This window comes from Oncorhynchus tshawytscha, linkage group LG06, assembly GCF_018296145.1.
Source record: "Oncorhynchus tshawytscha isolate Ot180627B linkage group LG06, Otsh_v2.0, whole genome shotgun sequence".
Taxonomy (NCBI): Eukaryota; Metazoa; Chordata; class Actinopteri; order Salmoniformes; family Salmonidae; genus Oncorhynchus; species Oncorhynchus tshawytscha.
The window spans coordinates 26782493-26797331 of record NC_056434.1 but is presented as its reverse complement, the minus strand read 5'-3'; the positions used below and the strand labels follow the sequence as shown (position 1 = coordinate 26797331).

Here is a 14839-nt window from a genome sequence, read left to right as displayed (position 1 = left end):
GAGGTTCCCAGACACCTTCAGTGCACAACAGCAGTTCCCTCCATTGAAGAAGACCAAGCCTATGATACATGCTGGAACAAACTCCTGGGAAAAAAATCTGAATTGATGGAATATACTATTGTGAATCATTAACCGCAGCAGGGTATCCTCCTGATAGATGCACAGAGAGAACTGTATGAAGTGCACGGTGCTGACCCCTCTGCAGTCTATCAAAAACCAAAAACATGAAGTGGGAAGACAATGGACCTTAGCAACTGATTGGGTGGCATGGAAAGGAAATGAGAAATGGTCACCCTCAACAGCTACCTTTTTCTCACCCTATTGAGCAGCAGCAAGAGCAGGAAGCACACAACTACCCCGAAGCCACAGAAGATGTAATGGTAGTGGCTGAAACAAATGACACGATTCCATAGCTACAGGAAGTGCAAGTCATAATACGGATCAAGGGGAAGACGGACAAGCGCAAAATGAAAGGAGCAACGCCATTCATGGTTGTACCAAAAAGCACCCACAGGCCTTACAAGGCCCAGTACCCCTGAACAAAGAATGCAGAAAAAGGCATTATCCCAGTACACACCGCATTATCCCAGTACACACAGCATTGGTGGAGGCTGGCGCTATTATACCATGCCCAAATTCACCTTGTAACACTCCAATCCTCCCAGTAGGAAACCACTAAGGAATTTAGATTCAGTGACCATTCTCTCCACCTGGAAGCTGTGTTTCTCAGTTTTTGATTTGGCTAATGCATTGTTCAGCATTCCACTAGCTGAGGAATCGGAAGATTGGTTCTCTTTCACATTCGTCAAAAAAATAAAGAAAAGAAGTTCAGTTAAACATTTGGGTCATGATATTACTTGAGGGTCGCGCCCTCTCAAAAGACAGATAAGAATCAATAAAGGCATTACCGAAACCCATCACAAAACAATACATGATGTATTAGGAGTAGCTCGGTACTGTATGACTAACAATTTAGGACGTGGTATTTTTATAACACCAGTGTCCCGCCAAAGGCCAGAGGGACCTTTTGAGCATTTGATGATGGACTTCATTGAATTAACTCCACATGAAGGAAACACATATTGTCTATCAATTGTTGATATGTTTTCCAAGTGGGTCGAGGTGTTCCTGTATCGAAGAGCCACAGAGTCTACTGTGGCCAAAGCACACCTGCAAGAGATCATTCCAAGTCTGACCTGGGTAAGAGCACTCCCGTTGGCACTGATGAGCATTAGAGGTAGGTCCCACACTGTGACTGGTCTCTCCCCACTCAAGGTACTAACTGGATGCCTCATGAGAATGACTAACACTCCTTTCCCTCAGAATAGGTTAACCCTTCAGGGAATGGATGAAGACATGGTGATATATTGTGTATATCACTTAACAGTGTTCTTAAGACTCTCTTCCCACGGGTGAAGGCTTCTTTGCTGAACATTGCAGGTGTTGCTCACCACAACCTTTCATTGTGGTAAAGGATCTTTGAAGAAAAAGTTGGAAAGACTTCAGGTGGAAGGGACCATACCAGGTGCTCCTGACCACATCCTCTGCTGTCAAGGTAGCAGAATGAGATACATGGATACACGCATCCTACTGAACAGAACCAAGAAATCAGAATGGCAAGGAACATTGGTGAATGCAAAAGGACCTGCTTCTGGATTGGTCTCACCGTGATAGTAGGGACCGTTGTCTGCCTCCTGCTGGCCAGTAATGATCTAGGCGTATCCAGGGACCGTCCCCAGCCAACAGGACCAATGCAGGCCCACAGTAGAGGCCCAGAAGAAGCAGGTAAGGTTGCGAGAGGAAAACTAGATTTCAAAGACAATATGAACTCATTCCTTTCCACAGCACAGATGGTGGCGAATGGCCTCTCCCCAAGCACTTCATGTTGGGTCTGTGGGCTAAGACCACTGGGGGTAGGGGAAGAATTCCCTTTATTTGGTGTCCTAGCCGGTGTAAATGTGACTTTGTCAATGCTCCTAGTACTGTGGTTTTACAATTCCCCTCTTAGACAACCGGACCTTATGACATCTTTTGCTTTTTATAACCAAACATGGAAAGGTACAGTTGAAGTCGGAAGTTTACATATACCTTTGCCAAATACATTTAAACTCAGTTTTTCACAATTCCTGACATTTAATCCTAGTAAAAATTTCCTGTCTTAGGTCAGTCAGGATCACCACTTTATTTTAAGAATGTGAAATGTCAGAATAATAGTAGAGAATTATTTATTTCAGCTCTAATTTCTTTCATCACATTCCTAGTGGGTCAGAAGTTTATATACACTCAATTAGTATTTGGTAGCATTGTCTTTAAATTGTTAAACTTGGGTTAAATGTTTCGGGTAGCCTTCCACACGCTTCCCACAATAAGTTGGGTGAATTTTGGCCCATTCCTCCTGACAGAGCTTGTGTAAATGAGTCAGGTTTGTAGGCCTCCTTGCTCGCACAAGCTTTTTCAGTTGTGCCCACAAATGTTCTATAGGATTGAGGTCAGGGATTTGTGATGGCTACTCCAATACCTTGACTTTGTTGTCCTTAAGTCATTTTGCCACAACTTTGGAAGTATGCTTGGGCTCATTGTCCATTTGAAAGACCCATTTGCGACCAAGCTTTAACTTCCTGACGGATGTCTTGAGATGTTGCTTCAATATATCCACATACTTTTCCACCCTCATGATGCCATCTATTTTGTGAAGTGCACCAGTCCCTCCTGCAGCAAAGCACTCCCACAACATGATGCTGCCACCCCCGTGCTTCACGGTTGGGATGGTGTTCTTCGGCCCACTTTTTCCTCCAAACATAACGATGGTCATTATGGCCAAACAGTTCTATTTTTGTTTCATCAGACCAGAGGACATTTCTCCAAAAAGTACAATCTTTGTCCCCATGTGCAGTTGCAATCCGTAGTCTGGCTTTTTTATGGCACATTTGGAGCAGTGGCTTCTTCCTTGCAGAGCGGCCTTTCAGGTTGTCGATATAGGACTCGTTTTACTGTGGATATAGATACTTTTGTACCCGTTTCCTCCAGCCTCTTCACAAGGTATTTTGCTGTTGTTCTGGGATTGATCTGCACTTTCGCACCAAAGTACGTTCATCTCTAGGAGACAGAACGTGTCTCCTTCCTGAGCGGTATGACTGCTGCGTGGTCCCATGGTGTTTCCACTTGCATACTATTGTTTGTACAGACGAACGTGGTACCTTCAGGCGTTTGGAAATTGCTCCCAAGGATGAACCAGACTTGTGGAGGTCTACAATTTGTTCTGAGGTCTTGGCTGATTTCTTTGGATTTTCCCATGATGTCAAGCAAAGAGGCGCTGAGTTAGGCCTTGAAGGTATGCCTTGAAATATATCCACAGGTACACCTCCAATTGACTCAAATTATGTCAATTAGCCTGTCAGAAGATTCTAAAGCCATGACATAATTTTCTGGAATTTTCCAAGCTGTTTAAAAGCACAGTCAACTTAGTATATGTAAACTTCTGACCAACTTGAATTGTGATACAGTGAATTATAAGTGAAATAATCTGTCTGTAAACAATTGTTGGGAAAATTACTTGTGTCATGCACAAAGTAGATATCCTAACCGACTTGACAAAACTATAGTTTATTAACAAGAAATTTGTGGAGTGGTTGAAAAAATTTGTTTTAATGACTTCAACCTAAGTGTATGTAAACTTCTGACTTCAACTGTGGTTATAGAAGACCTTGTGAGACCTTGTCTCCCAACCATCCCAATAGAAAGCTCACTGACTGCAGCCTGGTGTATACAGGGTAATGGGTCTGTCTACCTAGGTGAAAATGTGTGCAATTGTACAATGGACTCTGATGGAGAATCAAATTGCTCACTGACAGTTCATAATTTGCAGATGGGCAGACCCTCAAAGATTACATTGCAGAAACTTCTAGAAGCCACTCTGACAATGAAGATAATGAGTGCGAGGTGACAGCTTAGCTGTTAACTATGTTTGGATCATGGTCTGTGAACCTTGCAAAATGGGCTATATTGGGAATATTTGTCCTTGTGTGTGTGATAACACTGTTCTAAGGCTCTGTGCTCTTCACGGGTCTCAGCAACTATCATGTTCACCCCTGCCACTGCAGGGGAAACTGTTCGTTTCATTGGGCTAAAATAAATGCCTTTGCTGATGAGAATGATGAAGATAATGAGGACCATAAGTAACTCACTGAAGGCCTTAAAAAGTATAACCATGTTCTCTCCCCTGCATATGATGACAGTATTGCCATAAATTAAATTGTGTAATGAAGCACAATTGTTTTACAAGTGTAAGAGCTATGGAATAAGGATCAGTTACCTTACAGAATTAAGGGTTTGAATGGATAAAGTGTCTGGTTTTGTGTTGATTCCGCTGACTTTTATTAGAAGTATTTTAATAGAACCTCCTTTGATAGTTTAAGCCATAATCTAATGCTTACCTTAAAAATGTACAATAGTTATCACAGAGTGATAAAAGGAGGGAGTGTGATGGACATTTCTTTGTGTGCATATAATTCTGTTTAGCACAATGCGGTTTTATAATAACCTGTCTTGGTTGGATTCATGCGAGTGATGGATTGACTGCACAAAGGAGTAAACCACGTTATCACTCATAAGCAATTTGGCAGTACGCCCAGAACATTGCTCTGGGAATTAGAACTAGTGACACAATGTCTCAGTTCCAAAGTAAGAATCCTTGTGTGGTATAAATCAGTCACACACAGGAACAAACCATGCTTATATGACTTGTTTGTGTAGCAGTACTTTGACTTTGAGTCTTTAGTGGTGATATTCCATGACACTACCAACATGGGAATTCCAGCATTTTTACCCTTTCCAATTATTTAAAAAAACATTTTCCAAACTGCACCAATTTCGGTGCAGATTCCCTCTATGCCTCCCTTTTTGCGGTCTTAAATCATTCTTCTCGCCATCGCTCTCTTTCTTTGATACTCCATGAGAGATTCCTTTCTGATAAGCCATTCTTAAGTACCCGTAGAGCTACTGCGTATCCCTTTCCTGCACCACCTTTGAGAACTCATCTGTCCACCATGGCACCACCCGCCATCTTCCTCCCCCCGAACACACTGGAACGGTCAATTCTGCATCCAATATAATTATAGACTTTACTGCCTCAGCGCACTCATCCACAGATCCCTTCATTGATAGATTTTGTCCCACCCGCTCACACAGGTATTTGAACATCTTCAAGTTAGCCTTCTCAAAGCAACATCTCATGTTATTGCCTCTACTCTGCATACAAACATCGACATTGATCTTACATCGAACTTGAAAATGATCACTCCCTACCATGGCTTCCCATTCACACCTCCCTGCCACCACTGCAGATACCAATGTCAAGTCCAAGCATGACTCTGTCCCCCTCCCATCATTAACACATACTAATCCCCTGTTATCCATAAATCCTTTAACTATACTTACATTGTTCTTTATATTTACTTCCCCAGATTTCATTATGGGCATTAAAATCACCACACCTTATTACCTTCCTACACATCCTATCAATCCCGTCTAACTGTGCTAACATGAGACGTTTGGAGGGGTTATAGAAAATAACTATAACAATGTTACCTCTATTCCTACATATTTCTATCTCCAATACACTGTATTCCACCCCCTCTTAAACAAACAAGCCCCACCTGACCCCTCCAATTCTATCACACCGTACCAAACTGAATCCCAGATTCACAAACTTCAGTTGAGGTTTGAGTCATGTCTCTTGTAGACACACTACATCTGGTGCTACATCCATATCATATACAAACTTCTTAAACTCCTGCCCGTTAGCTATTAAGCTTCTAGTGTTCAATTGAAGGACCTAAATAGGTTGTTCCAAACCATCACCTCTTGGGCTCTTAACAAAGCCTACCATCAGTAACACACTACGCCGCCAGGGACTTAAATCCTGCAGTGCCAGACGTGTCCCCCCGCTTAAGCCAGTACATGTCCAGGCCCGTCTGAAGTTTGCTAGAGAGCATTTGGATGATCCAGAAGAAGATTGGGAGAATGTCATATGGTCAGATGAAACAAAAATATAATTTGTTGGTAAAAACTCAACTTGTCGTGTTTGAAGGACAAAGAATACTGAGTTGCATCCAAAGAACACCATACCTACTGTTTTTTTTTTGTTGTTTTTTTTAACCTTTATTTAACTAGGCAAGTCAGTTAAGAACAAATTCTTTATTTTCAATGACGGCCTAGGAACAGTGGGTTAACTGCCTGTTCAAGGGCAGAATGACAGATTTGTACCTTGTCAGCTCCGGGATTTGAACTTGCAACCTTCCGGCTACTAGTCCAACGCTCTAACCACTAGGCTACCCTGCCGCCCCACTGTGAAGCATGGGGGTGGAAACATCATGCTTTGGGGCTGTTTTTCTGCAAAGGGACCAGGACGACTGATCAGTGTAAAGGAAAGATTGAATGGGGCCATGTATCGTGAGATTTTGAGTGAAAACCTCCTTCCATCAGCAAGGGTATTGAAGATGAAATCTGGCTGGGTCTTTCAGCATGACAATGATCCCAAAAACACCACCAGAGCAATGAAGGAGTGGCTTCGAAAGAAGCATTTCAAGGTCCTGGAGTGGCCTAGCCAGTCTCCAGATCTCAACCCCATAGAAAATCTTTGCAGGGAGTTGAAAGTCCGTGTTGCCCAGCAACAGCCCCAAAACATCACTGCTCTAGAGGAGATCTGCATGGAGGAATGGGCCAAAATACCAGCAACAGTGTGTGAAAACCTTGTGAAGACTTACAGAAAACGTTTGACCTCTGTCATTAACAAAGTATTGAGATAAACTTTTGTTATTGACCAAATACTTATTTTCCACCATAATTTGAAAATAAATTAATGAAAAATCCTACAATGTGATTTTCTGGATTTTTTTTTTTCATTTTGTCTGTCATAGTTGAAGTGTACCTATGATGAAAATTACAGGCCTCTCTCATCTTTTTAAGTGGGAGAACTTGCACAATTGGTGGCTGACTAAATACTTTTTTGCCCCACTGTATATCATTGAGTTAATAAAGCCGCATACGAACATGGTCTCTTTTTTGTTTTCTTGAGTAAGGCAGCTCTAAAATGCAAGCCAGCAGAAAATACAGAGTGTTGCACCGTGATTGGCTCAGTGTTCTGTCACTCATGGGGACACCACGTCACCGCCAAGTCTAAGGGTAGAGCTAGAAAATTAATGCCCCTTGGGTACTACCATAGTTACATTAGAAGTGCCCATCCAAGAAGACTCAAGGTCATTGGCCACAGATAAAATTACATCAAATCACATTATATCTACAGTAGCTTTGATTGGACTCATCATGTCAACATCATACTTTCAAAAACTTTAGCTAGCAGTCATCAAGAATCAAGTTGACAATCTACTGGCAAATCCTTTTTAATCCTTGTCATACGAAGATAAATAATTAAGAGAAATTATAGATGAAACATTTTGGTGCTCATCGGCGATTGGACATAAACATTACACAACAAGTTGGAAATTGAAATTCAACAATGAGTGGTTTGGAAGGAATCAGTGGCTAACTGCAAACATTGCAAAGCAACCATTAGCTTGCTATTCAGTGGAGTGGCTGTGTGGTCCCAAGTCTAAGATTAAGGGTATCTTTTCCTAGTTTAAAATGATAAACATTCAACATTGGCCATGCTGTCAAAGCATGATTTGTGTCACGCTCAAAACAACTGTTATCTCGCAACTGCAAAATCTGACTTTAGTGAGTTCAAGACAACTGGGAACTCAGGAAAAACGAGCTATGACTGGGAAAATACATTTTGAACTTTCAATACAACTCGGAATTGTAATTACGGGACTCTGGCCTCTTTCTAAAGCTACGACCTGAAGATCACTCACGCCATCATGATTCAACCTTTTTCTTCCCCAAGTTCCCAGTTGTCTTGAAAGCACCATAAATGCAGAGAATGCCAGACTTTGATGACAAAGTTTGATGACAAAATTTGCCCATGAAGGACCACCACACCACCTTCCTGTTCAAGTGAGCAAAGCACAACAAGGTCCAAAAATGTATTGTATGTTGATGCATAAATGATGTAATCTGCCAGGGAGATTAGTCTACTGTAGCTAAGAAAGTAATACTAAGTGTATGTTGTGTAGTAAGCCCATGTGCCTCACCCTAATAATTTGGTCTATTTTCACCTCTTAATTTCACCTACTGTTATGACTTGGTGGTGCTCATGTAGCCTATAACCGGTTTTTGATTACAGAGCTTTCATTGTCTGCATATATGCCCCCTTTATTTTTCCTACGGTTCTGACTTGTTGTACAGGGAGTACACTGTAAGAACAGTCCATGTTCTGAATTCTGTCACTATACATTTCAAATGTGCTAAACAAATGATTATATTGACTACGTCTGTCCTAGCTCGCTCATTACTGTCTTAATCTAAACTACCGATTGCCCCTTATCCGCTTGTCGTCCCCTTATGCTATAGTTTGTACATCTCAATTGTCAGTAGAAAACACACTTGTTTAAGCAAGTCAGCCATATCGGCTATGTTTTTTTTTAAACAGTAAATGAGGCAGAATGAACTGCTTCGCTGCCAGACAAGACTCCACTGATAGCCAGGTGTAGCAGTGGTAAGGTGTTGGGACTGTTGTTGGGACAGCTTTATGTAGGCCCTAACAGTTTGTGGGCACCGTTTGTCACCGTTATAGTGGAATGAATGTATTGTTTAGTGTTGTGCTGTATAGTGGCTTTGCTGGCATGCATCCCACTTTTTTTTGTTGCCCCACCAAGATTTACATGCTAAAAATCGCCTACGGTCCAGACTGAGGATAAATCCTCACATAATGCATCCCTGACCACCTCAGATCTGAACCCAATCAGACGACAAAGCGACTTTGGTGCGTCTAAATCAGTCTTTTCAATGCAACCTTCGTATTCTGACAGCAGACGTTGCATGTAAGTGTCAAGTGTAGACAACAGTACCGCGCACCGATTCTACATTTAGAATCCGGTGAAAAACGTAGGTAGTTGGATGTCTACAGCGGGTGGTCCCTAAAACACAGCGCTCTGAACAATCGATCGGTAGACGAACGCTAGATCGTGTGCGAACCTTAAGAAACATGGTCCTCGGAACGTTATGTGCTAGCTGGGCTGAGAACAATATACAAAGATGCGATATCTCCCTCCTGTATGGGGGACCAGTGACAGTAAGGGGACCAACAAACAGGAGCAGGGAATAAAACAGATGCATTCAATAGAAATAGACTAGCCTATATACCCAACATCTCGTCATTCATTCACAAATATAGGCTATTCATCCCCAACACAGCCTAGTGTATAGTCTAATGAAAATGTAATTTAAACAATATTCTTGAGTCTTACCTTGTAAATCTTCTGATTTCGCCAGTGTATAAAACTCGAAAGCAATCCCTTTACGTGTGCTGCGTCCCCCCCTCCCCCCCCAAAAAAGTATATTATGATTTAAATTATTTTATGCATCTACCTATACATCTAGCCTATGGTTTTGCCTCTGTGCACTCAGGTTGTCGGAATATAACTGCATTTCTACTTTACGCAACAATGCATCAGAGTGAGAGATGATATGTCTGTTTCAGCCTGTGATGTGACGAATCCAGATGTGAGGCTATATTGTGATATGTAGCCTAGGCAAAATAAAACAGATTTGGAGGCGGTTTCACGGACTTAAATTCGACAGGTCGGGCAGTGTTAAAAGCGAGGAAGGACCGCGTAGTTCAGCTCAAACCGGTCATGGCTAGAAACCCCGATGGCTGTAGTATATACATAGTGGTAGCCCCGGAAAAATGAGCCCACCCTGCATTCCTCAAACGCGCTAAAAGGGCTTTGGGATTTGTAGTCCTACTGGTCATACACGCAGTGTTGCCAATACATTTTCAGGGGAAGTTGCTAGAGGCAGGTCGATTTGTTGCTAAAAGTTGCTAAATGACGCTGTGGCGTCATTGCGTAAAAACGTAAAACTGCGTCATTACGTATGCTATCTTATTGAACAAGCAACTTAACTCAAATAATGATGTATGTGCTAAGCATCTCTCTTCAGCTCTCTCCAGGTTGTTGTGCTGCTTGGCTTGCTAACTGCTCAATGGTTTCCTCCAGATATTCCCACTGTTTTCGCACACACTGCAGTACACACTGCCACCATCAGCTGTGTATCTCCGCCAGTTCCAGAAAGTCCACTCCTTGCATACGTACTGTAGATATGATGAATCATAGATTGGCAAGGAAATCCTCTTCATCTTCACTGTCCAACTGCATTGTCATGGAGCTGGAACCAGCAGTAGAGGACGTAGTGGCCTTAACTTCTTTGGGATAGGGGGCGGTATTTTGACGTCTGGATGAAAAGCGTGCCCAAAGTAAACTGCCTGCTACTCAGGCCCAGAAGCTAGGATATGCATATAATTGGTAGATTTGGACAGAATTTGTAATGTAACTGGGGCCGTTGAGTGCCAACAGAAGAAGATCTTCAAAGGTAAGGCATATATTATATCACTATTTCTGACTTCCGTGTCGCAACTCCCTGGTTGAAAATGTTTTTTTTTGCATTTGTGTGCTGGGCACTGTCCTCAGATAATCGCATGGTTTGCTTTTGCCGTAAAGCCTTTTTAAAATCTGGCACGGCAGCTGGATTAACAACAAGTTAAGCTTCATCTTGAAGTATTGCACTTGTGATTTCATGAAAGTTAAATATTTATAGTAATTTAATTTGAATTTTGCGCTCTGCAATTTCACCGGATATTGGCCAGATGGGACTCTAGCGTCCCAATGATCCGCAAGAAGTTTTAAAGCTGTATGCTGCTATGGTGCCAAACTGATGCAGAACTTTACTGGGTAGTTTATGCTGGTAACAGGTATCACCAGCCACTTCAGTCCATACTGCACCAGGAGTATGGAGTTGAGAGTGTGCAGTGACATTCTATTTCTTAACTTTGACTTGACCACACTCATTTGGCTGAACAGCCGTTCAACCTCCGCATTTGAGTGTGGCAAGGACAGGGCAGCGAGTGCAGCTTTGCACAGTTCTTCAAATGGATTTCACCCGGAAGAGTCCGTGTAGTTATTGACTGTATTTTCAGTTGAGTCCCACCTAAACAGATGGATGTTTCTCCATTGGGAAACAATTGTATCAATTGTTTGGGGCTGGTATCCCAGTAGCTCAGCTACTTTAATCATTTCAGTGGTGCTTTTATTGTGCTTTAGCGTTTCCTTAACACTGAACAAGGCCATGTTTCACAAGGCTTCAAGGTTGTCTGGGAGCCTTGCTTGCAGCTCCTTGCTTTAAGCAACAATGTAGTTGATGCACTGTCTCCGAATGACCTTTTTGTCCTCTGGCGCAAGACTGAGTTGGTACACCGTGCTCTCGAAAAGGTACCGAAGGTATGGTGATGGACTGAGATGTCCATCAATGGCATCCGTCAGGACACCCATTTTTGCCATTGGGTTGACTACTCTGCTGCAAATTGATGTTAAGAGGTGTACCAGATTGTCCAAAAGCTTGACAGGATCTGTTTGCTCTGCCTCAAATGACTTCACTGCAACTTGTACGTCAGACAGGATTGATTTCAAGAATGTCAGGTAGACATAGTTGGTCTTGTCCATGTACATGGCGTGGAGCACATCCGCCATGTAGCAACGCTCAAAGGCCTTGGTCAACTCAAAGTGGAGTTTCAGTTCTTCCCACTGGCTCAATATACGAGGTACCGCAGGCTCAATCGATTGCCAATGTGTGGCACACACTTTGGTGATCTTCAGGGGTTTCTGGCCACAATTAATGGTGGCATACACTGCTTTGTACTTCTCGCGCCGTTTTGGGGAAATGTAAAACCAGTTGTAGGTTTCCCTGATTAAGTACTCAACACTCCTAGGGACGGTTTCTTTGGATGCTGCGACAGACAACCAATTGTAAAGACTGGCACACACAGCGGATGAGTACCAAATTGGGCAATGCACATTCTTCCTTTAAAATCATGTGCACCCAGTCATCAATGACACATTATCAGTGCCTGAAGATTCTCTTTTTTAAGGTTACACTTCTCAAGAAACTCAACTACCACCTTTGCTATTGATCTGGCATCGCCCCCCTCCAATTCACATCAGGGGACTCATCCAAAAAGGAGACTGAAGTTCTCATCCCCCACATCTGATGTTACCCTTTTGAGAAAATAAGGAGCCAGTACTCCCCTAATCATTTCTGTGCACATGGTGCGGTGTATTTGGAAGTTTGTTGCTGCCACAGAATCTGAAAAGGCAGCTTTGCAAGCCATACCTAATTGGTTGCATGCTAGCAGCGAACAATGCTCTGCAGTGGCCATTGCCATAGTAGCTTCTGCGCTTTTGCAGTCATCCACTTTCTTAATCAACTGTGGTAATGTAGAAGTTGTGGGGTTGTATGGTTTTGATGTATTTCTATGCTTTGCTGTAGCATAATGTTTTTTGATGTCATACATTTTTGCAAGCATGTCTGATCAGCAGTACGCACAGTATGCCCGACAATCATCCCCAATTACTGGCTTCAGCCACCCTTTAAATTCAGGTACAGACTCCCACTCTTTTCTGTACTTCTGGCTGTACAATTTTGATTGAGACATGTTGATTGATGTTTTAAGTTCTGTTGAAGATCAAACATTTGTGACCAACTATATTCATTGGGTTTGTCTCGACGAACGCATACTACTGCTGCTGCAGTCAGCCAACAATGATTTTTAATTTGCTGAAATTACTGCTGGCCTGCTGCTGCCTGTGCAAGAGCGCCTGCTGCTAACGTCACTCACAATGCACTTTTGCTGCCAGGACGTGTGTTGTGACTAGATGCTGTTTGAAAAAAAAGTTGCCAGGGTACTCTGAAAAGTTGCTAAATCTAGCAACAAAATTGCTAAATTAGCATCACTGCATACACATTCTTTTCAACGCCACAGCTGTGTGAATTCGGTAAATCCATGGTAAGTGGTGTGCTTCAAGGGAACTGTAGTTTCATCATGTTCATCAAGATGCGGGCACTGTCCTGAAAATACAGGCATGCGCAAATAACAGATTAATGATGATGATGATTAAATACATTACTAGTAAAAAGTTTGGACACACTTACTCATTCATGGGGTTCTTTATTTTTACTATTTTCTACATTGTAGAATAAATAGTGAAGACATCAAAACTATGAAATAACACATATTGAATCATGTAGTAACCAAAATAGTGTTTAACAAATCAAAATCAATATTTTATTTTATTTGAGATTCTTCAAAGTTGCCACCCTGATGACAGTTTTGCAAACTATTGGCATCAACCAGCTTCATGAGGTAGTCACCTGGAATGCATTTCAATTAACATGTGTGCCTTGTTAAAAGTACATTTGTGGAATTTGCGTTTGGGCCAATGTTGTGACAAGGTAGGGGTGGTTTAAAGAAGATAGCCCTATTTGGTAAAAGACCAAGTCCATATAATGGCAAGAACAGCTCAAATAAGCAAAGAGAAATGACAGTCCATCATTACTTTATGACATGAAGGTCAGTCAATAAGGAACATTTCAAGAACTTTGAAAATGTCTTCAAGTGCAGTCCCAAAAACCATCAAGTACTATTATGAAACTGGCTATCATGAGGACCGCCACAGGAAAGGAAGACCCAGAGTTACCTCTGCTTCAGAGTGTAAGTTCATTAGAGTTACCAGCCTTAAATTCCAGCCCAAACAAATGCTTCACAGAGTTCAAGTAACAGACATCTCAACATCAACTGTTCAGAGGAGACCGTGTGAATCAGTCCTTCATGGTCAAATTGCTGCAAAGAAACCACTAAAAGATACCAATAATTAAAGACTTGCTTGGGCCAAGAAACACGAGCAATGGACAATAGGACCGAGTTTGGGGAACCCTGCTATAGGCGGCTCTTCATTATGTACATTTAACTTTTACCAAAGAATGTATATGCTTCTATCTATATTCTAATATTTACATTTCGTTTTTGTGAGCTAGTGATTTATTCTAACACGTTGTGGAGTTTTATGAGGGGGATATTTTTTCAGAGTCTGCACTGACTACCTGCATCATAGTTCCTGTATTTGTCTGCTGCATATTTCATCCCACTGAGCCACCTCAGCTTCTAAGCAAAGCAAATGCATTGTCGCCACCTAGTGGAATAGTGTCAACTGTTAAATGTGTTGATGTTGGCCGCTTTTTCATTTTATTTTTGTTTAATTTAAACAATTGATAGCAGATTTTAGTTAGATACGCCATATTCATTTTATTTTATATCTTTGAACTCCATGTTACGTCCTTATAATTGTGTCGCTACGTTTCAGGCACGTTGTGGACCGAATTTGTTTAATGACGTCGTAGATCATGAAGGACCCACGATCGACAGCAAGCGTTTACCCGTAAAAGTATCATTACATTCACAATGTGAATGAAATTTGTCATCAAGTTGAATATTAGCTTCATCCCAGATGCTACACCGTAAATCATTTGCATACAGTATCCCCACAATACAATATTGAAAATAAAATATCAATAGAAAAATGGTTACGTGTTTCTCAATTTTGAAGATGACCGGTTTTGGGTAGACGACTGGCTGAATGAAAGCCTAGCACCGTAGCTGTTTTTTTAGGCTAGTATGCAAGCTAAGTATTGCAAAGTTACTTTGTCTATTTCGTAAAGTATTTTTGTAATGGTAGGCTCCTGTTATTCTTGTGTTTTCCTTGGTAAAGTCGGACCTGGCTAGTTGCAGCAGCGACCAGTGGGTTTGACTACAATCCACTTAACAAAGTTGGCTTGCTAACCTTAGCTAGCTACAGTACTCTAACTTAGCTAAATAGTTATGGTTTTGTTTGTA

General features: G+C 41.8%; 1 protein-coding gene and 1 pseudogene across 1 annotated transcript in view; one reads left to right on the top strand and one right to left on the bottom strand.

Moving 5' to 3' along the window:
- Positions 1-9843, bottom strand: part of LOC112252326 (CMP-N-acetylneuraminate-beta-galactosamide-alpha-2,3-sialyltransferase 2) — a 38510-nt gene extending 28667 nt beyond the window's left edge. The window contains exon 1 of the mRNA XM_024423453.2: positions 9366-9843. The gene's annotated coding sequence lies outside the window, so the exon portion shown is untranslated. The remainder of the gene's footprint in view (positions 1-9365) is intronic.
- The window catches only part of LOC112252325, an 87265-nt pseudogene that overhangs the window by 20933 nt on the left and 51493 nt on the right, over positions 1-14839 (top strand).